The 14,514-nt window shown below is 44.1% G+C and overlaps 1 protein-coding gene across 2 annotated transcripts in view; it reads left to right on the forward strand.

The window, feature by feature from the left end:
- Positions 1-14,514, forward strand: part of RABGAP1L (RAB GTPase activating protein 1 like) — a 1,225,189-nt gene that overhangs the window by 781,924 nt on the left and 428,751 nt on the right. The window lies entirely within an intron of this gene.

A 14,514-nucleotide genomic window follows, 5' to 3' on the forward strand; every position in this document is an offset into this window, starting at 1 on the left:
CACAACTTTATGCCACTCTACACCACTCCACTCTGTGCCACTCCACAACACTGTACTCCACACCACTCCACTATATGTCACATTTACTCTGTGACTCTACTCTGCGCCTCTCCACGCCATTTCTCTCCAGCCTACGATGCTCTATGCTACTCCACTCTACTCCACACTTCACCACTCCACTCTACGCCCCTTTACTCCACTCCACACCACTCCATGCCAGATCAGTCTACTCTATGCCGCTCTGCTCTACTCGACTCTACACCACTCCACTCTTGTCTATGCCACTCCACGCCACTCCACTTTGTGCTATTCTACTCTATGCCACACTCCTGCATACTACTCCTCAACATTTCACTTCAGTTTACGCCACTCCACGCTACCCCAGTCTATGCCACCATAATCTACGCCACTCCAGTCTACTCTGCACTACTTTCCACCACTCCATCCCACTCTACGCCACTCTACGCCACTCTCCTCTGCTCTCTTCTAAAGCCATTCTACTCTACACCACTCAACTAACTTTTAGCCATGCTGAACAGCAATCACACTGCTGTACAACATTGCTAAAAGACATTGACAAAGCCAATAGCTCTTGCATAGGCAAGATCTATTGGCTTTGCCACTACTTGTTGGCAGATACCTTATATCTCAACGTATACCTCTCTCAATATATCCTCTAACTACACTCTTGGACTCATCCCAAACCTTATTCTACTACTTTGGTCCCCAAAATAACCCTTTATAGACTCTTCCCTAGCCCTCCTTGCATCATCTCAAATCTCTTTATTATTATTCAGACCTCCCAAACAAGCCTAAACCCTTCCCCCAGGTATCCCGCCTAGACTCATCCGATACCTCATCATCTTTCTCCCTAATCCACTTCTAGAGACTCTTCCCATCCTCCATCTCTCATTTCATTTCATAAGGCTTTATTCGGAGCAAAAGATAATGTCCATATAAGCACATACATAGTAAAGATTGATAGCATTACAGATCATCACAGTGGTCAGCAAATAATAAACAAACAAACATATGAAATAACACGAAGGGAGAGTAAAATAATTAAAAACTCATGCTTTTCCTGATATTGATAGCTTTTAGTAAAAATATTGCAGAAAAAAAACAAATATCAGGGTGATGCAGATTAAAAAGCAATTTAAAAGAATCATGAACTGTCCTAACACCAAATTTTTAAAAAATCGGTTTTAAAAAAGCTACACGTAAATTCCCATACAATGGGCACATCAAAAGAAAGTGCATCGTGCTTTGTTCTGTCGAATTGTCACAGGGGCAAGGGCCAACAGGCTGCTTGTTCACAGAAGGGAAAGCGACCAGTTTATGCACCATCCCCATTCTGAGTCTAGTTAAAACAAACTTATGGGAGGCTCTGTTCACCAAGGTGAGATACGGCTGAAAACCCTTCAATTCATTCATAATATTATATTGCACACAAGTAGATAGAGTGCCATAATTACCAATCCTAATCTCAGATTTACACAGCAGAAAAATATGCTTCCTTTCTGACTTGGAAATTACTGCGGCCCCATATCTATCAGTTTTGATATCGATACCATAGATCTCCTGGAAACTGTTGACAATATACTTAATCCATGGTATCTTTAAATGGTTGTCAGCAGCAAGACAGTCATCGATAATGGCTCTGTTTAGTGATGTCTCTTCTTTCAGCCAAATTGACCGCCACAACAATAATGGCCTAAGGAGAATCAAATCATTTAGAAATGGGATACCAAGTTCACGATGGACTAAGTCATTTGAGGCAGATTTAGGTAGGTTCAGCATTTTTTTCAAGAAGACATTCTCCTCCACCTGTAAACACCCAGCCGTGGTGTAGCCCCAGATCCCCGCCCCATAAGGCGCAGTAGAGAGGCATCGTGACTGGAAGATCTTGAGCATGTCGCTTATTCGTTTATCACCTAGTTTAGTTGCAAAGGTGAACACCCCATTAGAGCTTCTAGCCATCTTGGCTCTAACACTAGTATGCTCATTGGCCCAACTGCAATTCTTAGAAAAAATTATTCCAAGATAGCTGAAATTATCAACTGATTTAACCCTGTGTTGATCGATATAATAAGAGTGAGGCTTAATCTTTCCGGGACCACATTCCATGGTTTAGGTTTTGGTTTTGTTAATCACAAGCTTTCTAGATGTAATAAACTGTGAGAACCTATCCATTAAACGTTGAAGACCTATCGGGGTCCTGGACAATAAAACGGCATCGTCCGCATAGAGTAGAACCGGGACATTGATGTTATTAACTCTAGGGGCGTCAGCCGCTACTGACTGTAGGACACTGTCCACTTCGTTTATGAAAAGGGTAAAAAGCAGGGGGGCAAGAACACAACCCTGCCTTATGCCCCGGCCGATCCGAAATTTAGTGGTACACTCCCCATTAGAACCGTACCTAACACTAGTTCGGAGTTTTTCATAAAGACGGGCCAGGAAAAAAATAATACCCTCAGGGGCCCCCATTTCAATCAGCTTGGCCCAGAGAATAGCATGATCCACCAGATCAAAGGCGCTACTTAAATCTGCGAAGCAGAGATAAATAGAGCCCTTTCTAGCCTGGGTAAATTTCCAAATTAGAAGTTCAAGATTCAAGCATTGCTCAATCGTCCCACGGCCCTTTCTGAAACCATACTGGCAATTTGCCAGGATGCCATTGGTTTCTGCCCATTCTTCCAGCCTAACTAGCAGTACCCTACTCATTATTTTTACAGAGGAGTCCAACAGGGAAATGGGGCGGTAGTTCTTTACATCCCCCCTGTCGCCTTTCTTATGAATAGGTATGATAATTGATTCCTCCCAAGTTGGGGGCACCCCAAGGCAGGCTGCGGCATTAAAGACCTTGACCAGTATAGGGCCCCAAATCTCCGGTACTAACTTGTAGACATCAATGGGCACTCCGTCAGGGCCCTGGGCCTTACCACCTTTACTTGTGGCAATGCTATCTAAAACCTCCGTAATACTAATATTCAGGGGCACTATAGGCCAACAATCATTATGATTGAGCAAAACATTACCTGAATCAAAAATAGTAGAAAAATGGGAAACCCAAGAATCCATACAAACCATTGAGGTTAATTCCGGAGTCTTCTCATCTTTTAAAAAGGGGCAATTAACCGTGGCCCAGAATAGTGAACAATCTTTCAGTTCGGCGGCCTGTGACAATTTATCCCAGGCCTCATGTTGTAATTCTATCTTCCTGCGCTTAACAATGTTCTTATAGTTAAATCTGAGCTGACACACCTGGTCCCTATCTCTAGGTTTGATTGCCAGAGCATCTTTGAGCTCTTTGAGAGCGCAGGTACAGGCACGATCAAACCAACCCCTTTGTTGTTTAGACTTACCCTCAATTAATTGGGTACATTTTCGGTCTATAATGGTGTTAATGCGGACAAAATGTTGGACAAGATCGGCAGTGACGTCATCCTGCACAAGGATCACAGTGATTTCAGGTAAGCAGCTATTAATAATAAAATCAGACGTCATTTCCGATTTGTCACCTTTCCATCTTAACCTAATGCCATTGGGTCTATGTGGTTCAATATTATCTATAGTCTCTGGTATGGGTACAGATTTTTTGTTCCACAGAACAGTCTCTACAACAATACAATTATGATCGCTAAGCACAATATCCACAACCTTGGGTGCCAAACTCCATGGGACAAGACTTGAAGACATACAAATAAAATCAATGACAGTATTTGCCCCCCTCCCTGTAAATGTCGGAATACTCTCATCTTGATCATTCTTTTCAGTAACCAATATTTCCATGTCAAGAGCCGCTAGGAGGCAGTTCAAAGAATCCCCATATTTATTATGAGGAAAATGAAGATCCACATCCCCAAAGCGGTTGGTAATCCCACACAAACTGTGGCTAGAGAGGGGGCAAGCTACAGTATTAAAATCCCCTGCAAAAATAAATTCAAAAACAACATTAGAACCATTGATAATATCTTCAATTGCACTACTCAGTGCATCTACCACCAAATACCTGGTGCTATCAAAAATATTATTATAAAAATTGATTAAAAGAATATTTCTTCCATCCTTCTCTGAGAGCCATACAATCTGTGAGTGGGCTCCCAATAGAACATGTTTCTTAACAATAATGGGGATTTTGATGGAAATTAAAACCAAAAGCCCTCCCTTAGCTCTACCAGAAATGGATGCAGTTGCAGGTAACTAGTAAGAAACAAAACCATTATATCCTGAAAATTTTTTACTCCATGTTTCTTGAAAACAGCAGATGTCAAAGAGATTAATAAACTCTGACCACCCCAAGCTAGTTTCTTTTGAAGCTAGACCAGCAATATTCCAACTGACAAAAAGGCTACTTGTAAAGCCAGAGGATGTTTCAATGCCTTCAACCCGGGGGGAAATGCTTGAGCTTAAGCTGGAATTGTCAACTGCATGAAATACTCCTTTAACCCCCACAATATCGTCTGCAGGACCGATTAACGGGCAGAAGTCAAGGGGGTACTAACATTTTCTGAAGTCCCGGGAGTATTTCCTTCTAGCGCCACCCCACTGAGTACTACCTCATCTTCACAGGGCGCCACATCAGGAACCAGTCAGTCATTACAATCTAGATCACTCAAGCATTGAAACCGATTAGATGTAACCACCTCAGACCTGTTAAACACATTAGAGGCACTGCCACTACCCCTTTTAAAAACATTGGAAGGTTTACTGACAACATGTTGATAGAAAAACCCCAACGGTCTGAGTGAAATACCCTGTTCATTCAAGGGTCGAGAGGTGGCTCTGAGCAAAGTAGTAGTAGCTAGTTGTGGGTCGTTAAAATTGACGATCACACAATCGCCACCAAAGCTTTTGGAGGAGTTCCCTATCCAATTAGCTCTAGTAGTAGTTAAGATTTGATGAGACAGTGCTACTGGATAACCACACTCTCGGTTTAACCAAGCCACCGTTTTGTTCTTAAGGGACTCATGAGTTTCTGGAATACTACGAGACCCATTAACCTGAAGTGGTGGAACATTAGTCAGAACCACCCCGTAAGGTGCACATTCCGGGAGTAAATTAGGTCTAGGATGGCCATAACTTTTAGATTTAACGGCGATATTCCCTGGCTTATCCACCACAAAGGATGTAGGTGGTGTGTTTGGACCCACCGCTAAGTTCGGTATGACTGTGATATTAGGGCAAAGATCCTCATTGGGGATGTTAAGAGTTTTAGGTTCTGGTGCCTTAACCATTAATGGGTCCTCTGTATTAAGCTTGGTCCCTGAGTGGGAATTTAAAAGCCCGCGCAGCCTCTTAATTTCTTCTGAGAGAGTGTCAAGTTTATCCATTAAAGGCAAAATGATCTTATCAAGTTTCGTATCTATTATACTAACCAGAAACTCTAATTGCCTAGAATCTAATTTTACTTGGGTGTTTTCAATTTCTATGACTGGATCACTCACAACACACTTAGATGGGGGGTCCAATCTTTTTTTAGTATGGTCCCCCCCCCCCTTTTTGAAATAATTGGCCTACCAGCACCCTTCCCTGATCTTAGCACTCTATGCACTCTCGGAACCAGAGAGCATAAAACCAGTGGTACTTGAGGTGCTTCTGACGTGGTCAAAGTAGGCTCTGGTTCTGAAACGGAAACCATTCTTGGTGGCTCAGGGCAATCAAGATTGTCACTAACGTCCCCTGGTAATATAGGCAAAGAGATGGGTGGGTTGAGAGTACTAGGTAAAGGATCCAAAGTACACCCCCGGCCTAAGGAAAGTCGACGCTCTTTGTTAATTTTATCGACTACCTTCACAAGATAGTTGTCAAGGGTGGCTATATTGGACCGCACAATCTCCTTAGTGGCTGTAGACATGATTAATTCTCTAAATAAACAATCAGAGAAGTAATAAAACTACACACTCTGAATAGCCTTAGTCTGGATCAACCAGAATCTCTAAATCACTAAAATAATAAACAAATACACGACAAGCAACTGTCCGTGTTTAACAGTTAAATAATTCCTGGTACACTTGTACACATGGGACCAGGTAAGAATGCAATTAATCACTGAGAGAGTCACTGAAACGAAATGTAGCCCAGCCCAGCCGCGGTCAGCCCCGGACGGCCACAGACGGCCCGCCCTCTGCCCGGGCTCAGCCCGGCGCCGCCCGCGCGCGTCCCGCGACGCGGAGGGAGCCGCTGCTTATGAAGCGCCTCCGGGCGCGCTGTTGGCCGGAAGGAGCAAAGGATCACTGGAGCTGTAGTCTCCCCCAACTGCGGCCAGCGATGGTGTTTGGCGGCGGGGGAGACACACAGCGTAAGCACCCCGTACACAGGCCGACGTTCAACTCCCAGGTAAGTCCGCTGACTGTTGTGGCAAAAGAAAATGCCCCCCGCTCCACTGAGGGAGCCGCTGCTTATGAAGTGCCTCCGGGCGCGCTGTTGGCCGGAAGGAGCAAAGGATCACGGGAGCTGTAGTCTCCCCCAACTCCGGCCAGCGATGGTGTTTGGCGGCGGGGGAGACACACAGCGTAAGCACCCCTTACACAGGCCGACGTTCAACTCCCAGGTAAGTCCGCTGACTGTTGTGGCAAAAGAAAATGCCCCCCGCTCCACCGAGGGAGCCGCTGCTTATGAAGCGCCTCCGGGCGCACTGTTGGCCGGAAGGAGCAAAGGATCACGGGAGCTGTAGTCTCCCCCCAACTGCGGCCAGCGATGGTGTTTGGCGGTGGGGGAGACACACAGCGTAAGCACCCCGTACACAGGCCGACGTTCAACTCCCAGGTAAGTCCGCTGACTGTTGTGGCAAAAGAAAATGCCCCTCCTCCATCTCTCCTTTACTCATCCCAAACCTCCTCCTGCTGCTATGATCTCCAAATAAACACTTTCTAGATCCACCCCTCTTCTGTCCCTCCATTATCCTTTTCAATCCAACTAACAGACTCGCATGTCCACCGTTCAAACTAATTCATATTTCCCTATACTAATTCACCACTAATCCTTTTTGGGTTCCCGAGTTGCGTGCTACTCGCCGAAAAGTGCTTTGACACCTTGTCAGGGGTAGTCAGCGCTATATAAATGTAGTTACAATAGGGTTATTGATGTTTAGTGAGATAAAATGATTTAACTACCATCACTCAGTGTTCGACAGGCTGTGACACTGGCATTTGAAGAGAAGTATTGGTTTTCGGAGATTCTCTGCATTTGGTGCTCATAATGGAAAGCATTAATTGTTGTCTTTCAGTGTACTGACCTCTTATTGTGTCCACACTATTGGTGCAGGCAGTCCCTAACTGCCTCCCTTATAGAGCTATAATCTCCTGTTATAGACACATCTGGTGACTAGGCTACATTTGCATTCCTTAACTTTGTATTCTTGAGAAGTTAGTATTGTACTGCTTCAGGTATTCTCTTTGCAAAAGCACTGTACATGCACTCAGCGTCCAGGTGACTCACCCCCTTGGCATGCAGCAAACCTCTCCATTGTTCCCTTTCAGTATATATCTTCCATAGACATCTGAATCTGTCTCGCCAGCCTCATGTTTTCAAAAATTGATACTAAAATTATATTTAGATACAGGTAGAGATTAATGGTTAGCCTTCTTCATCCATTGGTCTGTTCAGGTGACACTCACATTTTGCTTCCACCTACTAGAGCACAGGGCAAAGGGTCCGGTGAATTCAGCCATATCCTTTATATACAGTGATAGACAGCATTTTGGTTGTGTGCATGTGCAAATCCAGCTAAACAGTAATCTACTTTAGTGCCGGGTGTTGTGGGCCAATCTCTTATGTTTTCTTAAATTTATTTTTTGCAAACATATGCACGCCACCTTTAGACAGCACTATTATTTTAGCTTTTTGTTACTTTATAAAACTTCACACAAATTATACAAAAATTGCAGGCTTTCCAAGGCAAGACCTATTGACTTTGCCAGTACTTGTTTTTGGAGACTCGAGATTTGTTTCTACAGGCGCCGCCCTTAGGGGCGGGGCCTGGTAGTGACGGGCATTGAGAGGAGTGGTAGTGCTCTCCCATCACTGCGCATGATGGCATGGCCGGCTGTCTCAGGCCAGCTAAACCATCATGCGCAGTGAAATCTCTCTCCAACCCAGCAATGCAGCCTATGTTCCATCCTGGAGCACAAATCGAGGGCACTCCGAGCAATCCTGAAGGAGTGGCCGCAGGGCATTCTGGGAGCCGGTGTCTTCCTAAAGAGATGAAGAGGAGCAGAAGAGCGCGACGGGGACGGCTGCAAGTAAGTTTAAAAATATATATATGTTTCCCCTCGCGACCCCTAGTGCTTAAAATCCACCCACGCCCGCTCCTCCTGCATACCAGCCGCTCCTGCATGTAAAAATCCCTGGGGAAATCCAACAGATACTTCACATTACCCGACTGAAGGGACTTGTACCCGCCTATTTACTTGGGAATACATTTTTAGGGGGGTGTATCGCCCCAAACACCCCCTCTGGAGCTACGCCCCTGAGCCCGAGACAGTAAACCTTTTGGAATGCAACTACCCACCCCCCAGCACAATCAACCCCAAGCCCCTCGTCCACCTTCCTGAACCACCCTCCCTGCCGCCTGTATGGTAAAGATGGAAGCGACATTCATAGTGTGATTAATGAAATGACCCCCCTCTTTGGAGGTTAATCATCAGGACACATAAGGGATACTAGTTCCACCATGTCTGTCCTGAATTGCTAAGCTGCCACTATGTGTTTTTTTCTCCCCGAAGTGGCTCCTGCAGCCCATGCTGATACCATTTCAGGGGAAAATGCCTGCCACAATGCCAGATATATTTACATTAACTTAAAATTATTCCTCTAGGTTCTTACAGTACAACACACTTTTTCTTCCTGCTTTGGTTCCCTGTACCTTGGCGTCAGATTAGAAGGCATTTCCATGTTCTTTTTAATACTTGGATTGTATGCTTGGAAGGTAACCTTCCTGGACTTCAGCGTCTCTTGCTTTGGTTAGCTGACTCAGAAACGCAGGTCCCAATTCTTACCTCATGGTCAGGGGACCAGTACCTGTATCTTTGGTGGCTGTGGCTGTCAGAACGATCAGCCTCTTTTTGTAGGGTAAACGGTCGGCTACTGTCTTTTGTGGCATTGTCACAAAGCTGAATACTCGATTGTCCTTCAGGGCAGTTCAGAATTGCTGCTCGTCAGGATGTATTTTTGCAGATTACCAGGCACTCTGTATGGCGACTTTGTCAGAGAATTGGAAGTGGCAAACTGCATGCTCCCCATGATCCCTGGGATTTTTGTACGTCATCACTGTCCAGCATTCTTCTGTATTTTGGTATGCATGCCATGCTGTCCGCTTGCAACTCACACGACTAACTGAACCAGATAGTAGAGGGTAAGTATTGAAGAAAAGTCTGCAGCACAGTGCGATATGGACCAGGATCTGAAAGCGAATAAGGTATTTTAGCAGTGACGACGGCCTGGCAATATCATGGGGTGATACTGATTTACAACTCAAAGATGGATAGTGAGATGGAGACAGCGGGGCTGGGGCAGAGGCCGTCCCCTGAGTGACAGGGGGATTCCCTGGCAGTCTCCTTTAAAAGCTTTTTTGAAGCATTAGGGAGCAATGTAGGACTCAGGCAAAGGAACTCTACTCATTACATAAAAGATTACTGGGTTCACCATGTGGTAGCAACATCATGGTGTCAAAAGCACAGGGCGAGACGTTCCCTACTGTAGGAGCAGAAAATAAAGAGTTAAAGAGTTACGGAGTGCGTAGAAAAGCATGAGATGTGTGGGAACCTTACTTAGACATACATACTGCACACATGCATCATTCATTCCCACCTGGATTGAATTTTCATCTCCACGTTTTATCAGGAGGGCTCTATGTATCGGTTGTTTAGTTGTCAAAGCATGGAATTCAACACATCTCAAGGGTCAGTAGTTACAGGTAATTTTTCGACACATTTGGTCTTCTAAGCTGGGTACAGCAACGCAACCAGTCCCAGACTTAGGGGGTGCCAGGGAGGACTAACACTTCCAGCAATGGGTCAGGACAAGCATTTCCAGAAGTGTGATTGGAGCTATCCTCATAGCCAGTATGAGAAAAAGAAATGACAAACTGTGCAGTTTAAACATATTTGACAAACCTGGCAATATAACAAACATGTTTTTGTAGATTTTACACTGTTCTTAGGCTACTCAGAGTGATCTTTAAAAGTAGATTGAGTGCATCAACAACTACAAATTGTAATCCATAGTACATAAAACATTTTCGCAAAGGTATTTCAAGACAGCACCCTTTTTGTCAATTCACTGATCCTTTCTGTGGCAGGACAATTTGCTTTTGAAATATTTATCATTGCAAGTCCAGAAAAATGCCCCTATCACATTAATGACTGAATGTAGCTAGTTGTCTTGTTGCTGAATATTGTGACTTGAATTGGTGCTGTACATCCTTTCCCTTAGTTACTGGTTCCCTGTTGCTCAGCCAGTATGAATGTGGTGTAGTTGAATGCTGGAGTGCTTGGTGATGTAATGGAAGGCTTGAGTGTCTGGTGTGGTTGAGATTGTCAGTTGGAGTGTGTCGCCTGATGAGCAAGGATGCTGCTCCTGGTGGGGCTATATGCTCCTTACCAGCCTGTAACTAAGACTTAATAAATCTACTTCTGGAACCTACTCTACTGGATACTGGATTACTTGATTACAAGCACCCAACTTATTTTACGACACTCATCTTTCAATCTTTTTGTTTAGAAACAGTTGGCTATTGGCACGAAGTTAGGAGACCTTGTTTGAAGCCCTCTTTGTTTTAGAGAGTTATTTCGAGAAGAAGCCTTTATCTAAGGAGTTGTTGCTACCTCTAGCTAGTTTAGATGTTGAGCTATTAATAAGGGTGTTCTTGCATATATGTGTATGACATGAGTCTGCCAGTGATCATGCTGGTCTAAAAGAGTTTGCAACCTTGATGAAATCGTGTGTGGTCAGGAGGTTGAAGGTGAGTGGTTGTTTTCGTTATTTGTTTTCTAGTGAACTGTGCAGCACTGTTGGAATTATGATTGAGTAATGATTGAGCAATGGAGAGGGAAGCAGGGGGTCTAAAATCATTTGGAGCATTGGAGGTAATGCAAGTGTTCCAAGCGTACAGCAAGGGCCTTTGAGGCCTTTGACTGTGCTGCAAAGGCATCAGGATATACTAAGGTATTGTCTCTACAGGTACTGTGGTAGGAGGACCCTTTTTCTTGTGAACTCTTCTAGCTGGTCTGTTCTTGTGCTCTTGAGGCCCATCAGCGATCCCAGTTCAGATCTCCTGGCTCATGTTCAGATCTCTTGAGTACGGTCTGCTCTTCTACTGTAGGTCATCTTTCCAGGACCTAGGGCAGGTCCTCTGAAGCAAGACAGGTATCAGGTGTCTTGGCTCCAGTCAGCTCTCCCTGCTATGTACTCATGTGTTCTTCAGAAGAAAAGAAAATGAAACATCCATGCTGCTCACCATATAAAGGTTGAGGAATGGCTTTTCCTGTAGCTGTATAGATATTGTCAGTTATTGGAAAGAATATATATTGAGTTTTTGTATTATGCATTAATGATTATACATTAAGACACAATTATACATCAGTTTAGTATCCTTGCAATGACGAATTTAGCGGAGTCCACTAAACATGTACGGAGTGAACAAACCATAAGAGAGCCCATATTAATTTAGGAAAATATAATGTTGCATGAAAATGCGCTACTAGAAAGGATACATATTCCGACAGGACAACTGTGCACTACCTAGCTCCATGTAGTCCTATCATTCACTTACTAAGATTTCAATGGGAATCGAAGGCACAATGGTCGCAGATAGGAACTGTGTCCGTTTATTGGCAATAAATGCATGAAAGTAAAGAAAAGTAAAACAATGTGATCTTGAATAAAACTGAGAGTTATAAAACAACTCCACTGCTTCTGGATAATGAATTATGTCATGTCAACCCATGACGTAAATACATGCGGTTCTCTGGAAAAGTTGCGATACTTGCATAGTGCTGTGATGCACTTTATTTAAAGTACCATAGTTAATGGATGTGTTTCAGAACTTCTGAGATTTACTTCTTTGGCCTGGCTTCACATTGTAGCAGTCAACTGACCCTATGTGCTGAAATAAAAAAGAGGTTTAAGAAGCACACCTGAGAGCGGGGCTTTGTTTCAGCCCACATTATTGGTTGCCTTGAGTACGGTATTTGATTTATGCGGAAAGTGTGTGCTGCCACCGAGAAACCATGCTTGTCATACTACTCTTTGCTCCTGAGGGGAGTTCGGTCACTTAAAGAAATGTAATGCTGTGGCAGTTTTCAATGGGAAGACTCATCTACCATTTATTAGCTAACAATATTACTAAAGGGTCATTACATGTTCACTGTTTTATTAACTACCGGGTAGACCATATTTGTATTGATTGGCCAATCCTGCTGCCGAATAGAGCTTCTCAATAAGGATGTTCCCTCTTTCAAAAAAGTAGTGGCAACCACCGTAATGTTGCAAAGGCATCTGTGCATGTGTTTTTTTCTTCCACATTTATGTCTGTGCTGTGCAGAATAAGCAGTTTGTTCTGCGCTCCCATCCCAGCACTGTGACGGACGGACACCCCAGTTGCTGAAGCCTTAACAGGCTCATGCCGATCATTCCAACTGCATCAACTCACTGTTTCAGTTTGCTCTCCCCAACTGCAGCAGCCCGCACACGGTGAACTCCGTTCAGCTAAGGGAGCCAGATACGCAAAGCTGTTGGGATAGCCCGGACCACATGGCCCTATTTCGACTATAAAATGGGAAGAAATAAGTAAATGGAAAACCGGAACAAGCCTAGGCCCTTTTGAAATGTAAGCAGTTACATCCATTTTACAATTAGACAATGCTTTTGTTTGATTGCCAAATATCTGCTCCTGTTCTTTCTGCAGACATGTGCGCACTCTGCTCTTAAACTGCCCCTTCTGCAGCCTGCCAATTCTGCTCACTAGTGCTGGCTTAAGGTCTTTTTAGGTCTCGCCTGACCCAGCGCATGCCCTGGTCTGGCGAGACTTATTGAGAGGGCTCCAAAAAGTGCTACCAGGCCAGCCTAGAGCTACAGTGCATTTGCGCGGGTGCCACTTTTACCGCGATTACTTTCACTTTCCCGGCCGCAGGGCCGCTTTGATGTTTGATCGTGATAGCGATCACTTTCACTTTCGCGGCCGCAGGGCCGCTTTGCATAGCCAATAGGTCTCGCTTTTGGGACCTTATAAGTATTTAGTTATGCAACTGTTGCATGGCTAAACACTTATAATGTCCCAAAGGCGAGACCTATTCGCTATGCCAATTCTTGTTAAGTGGTGGAGTGTGACACTTTCCCCGAATTTCAGCAAACAAAACGAGTAAACAGACTTCTTGTAGGTGGTTTTGGGGAAAAAGGACGCCTCCCCTGATAATTTTGTAAAATATTTTGGGTCAGATTTGCTCAAACGCCATAGACCCTGAAATGGCATTTATGAAACATTCCAGCACTTTCATGGTGCTTGAGAGAAGCCTGGCCTTTCCTAGGACTAGGGCCTAATTTTTCAAATACCATAAGTCAGAAATTACTTCCACTATGCCACGGTCAGAATTTTTCGTAGGTAGGCGCCTTATGCCAAAATGAAGTACAATATGCTAGTGCCAGTATTTCCCCATGGATACCTCACCCAGTACTCATGGGCACCTACAAAACGTACCTCTGATATACAAGGGTCAGAGTTTTGCCATCAGCACCCCCATATAAACGAGTACTAGGGTCTCTTATGCCAAGAATTACCTCAAATGTCAGACTCAGCATTTTGCTATGGATGCTCCCAATATGCTAAGAATTATGTGCAGCATGCAAGGGCCTGCATTCTGCCACGGATAACACCTCCCATTCTTATGCCATTAGTGCCCTCATCCATAAGGCAAAATAACCTCTAGTATGCCAGACCAGAAGCACAGTTGTGAGCATAACACATACTCTCACACACAAACATGCACTCATAAACATGCACATTCTCGCACAGATACTCATTCTCTCACACAATCAGCTTCATACTCATTCTCACTATATCTCTTTCACTCTTTTGTACATTTGTATTCAGTCATACTCACACACACACAAACACGCACACACACACACACACACACACACACACACACACATACACACACACGCTGCCACTCACACTCCCATTAGTTCGATCTGTTTGTCTTGCATTAGAAAGGTTTGCACTGTTGCTGCCCCTGCTTTACCTGCCTTACCTTTTAGTGAAGCTTAGTAAAAACATTTTCTCCATACAGTATTAAAAAATCATAACATATGGTCTTGTCAATGCTTGTTGCAAGTATGATGTGAATGAAAAAATGCACTTCCTTAAAATAGCTGTAAAGGGCTTATATTTGGTTTCATGTGTGAATCAAGCAGCAACACTATTGGAAAGCCACGAATGGTTGAAAGTGTTACACATTACACTGAGCACCTATGTAAAAAGCTTTAAAAGTTTCAGTTTATGACTGTTTAGCT

Source organism: Triturus cristatus, chromosome 4_2 (assembly GCF_964204655.1).
Source record: "Triturus cristatus chromosome 4_2, aTriCri1.1, whole genome shotgun sequence".
Taxonomy (NCBI): domain Eukaryota; kingdom Metazoa; phylum Chordata; class Amphibia; order Caudata; family Salamandridae; genus Triturus; species Triturus cristatus.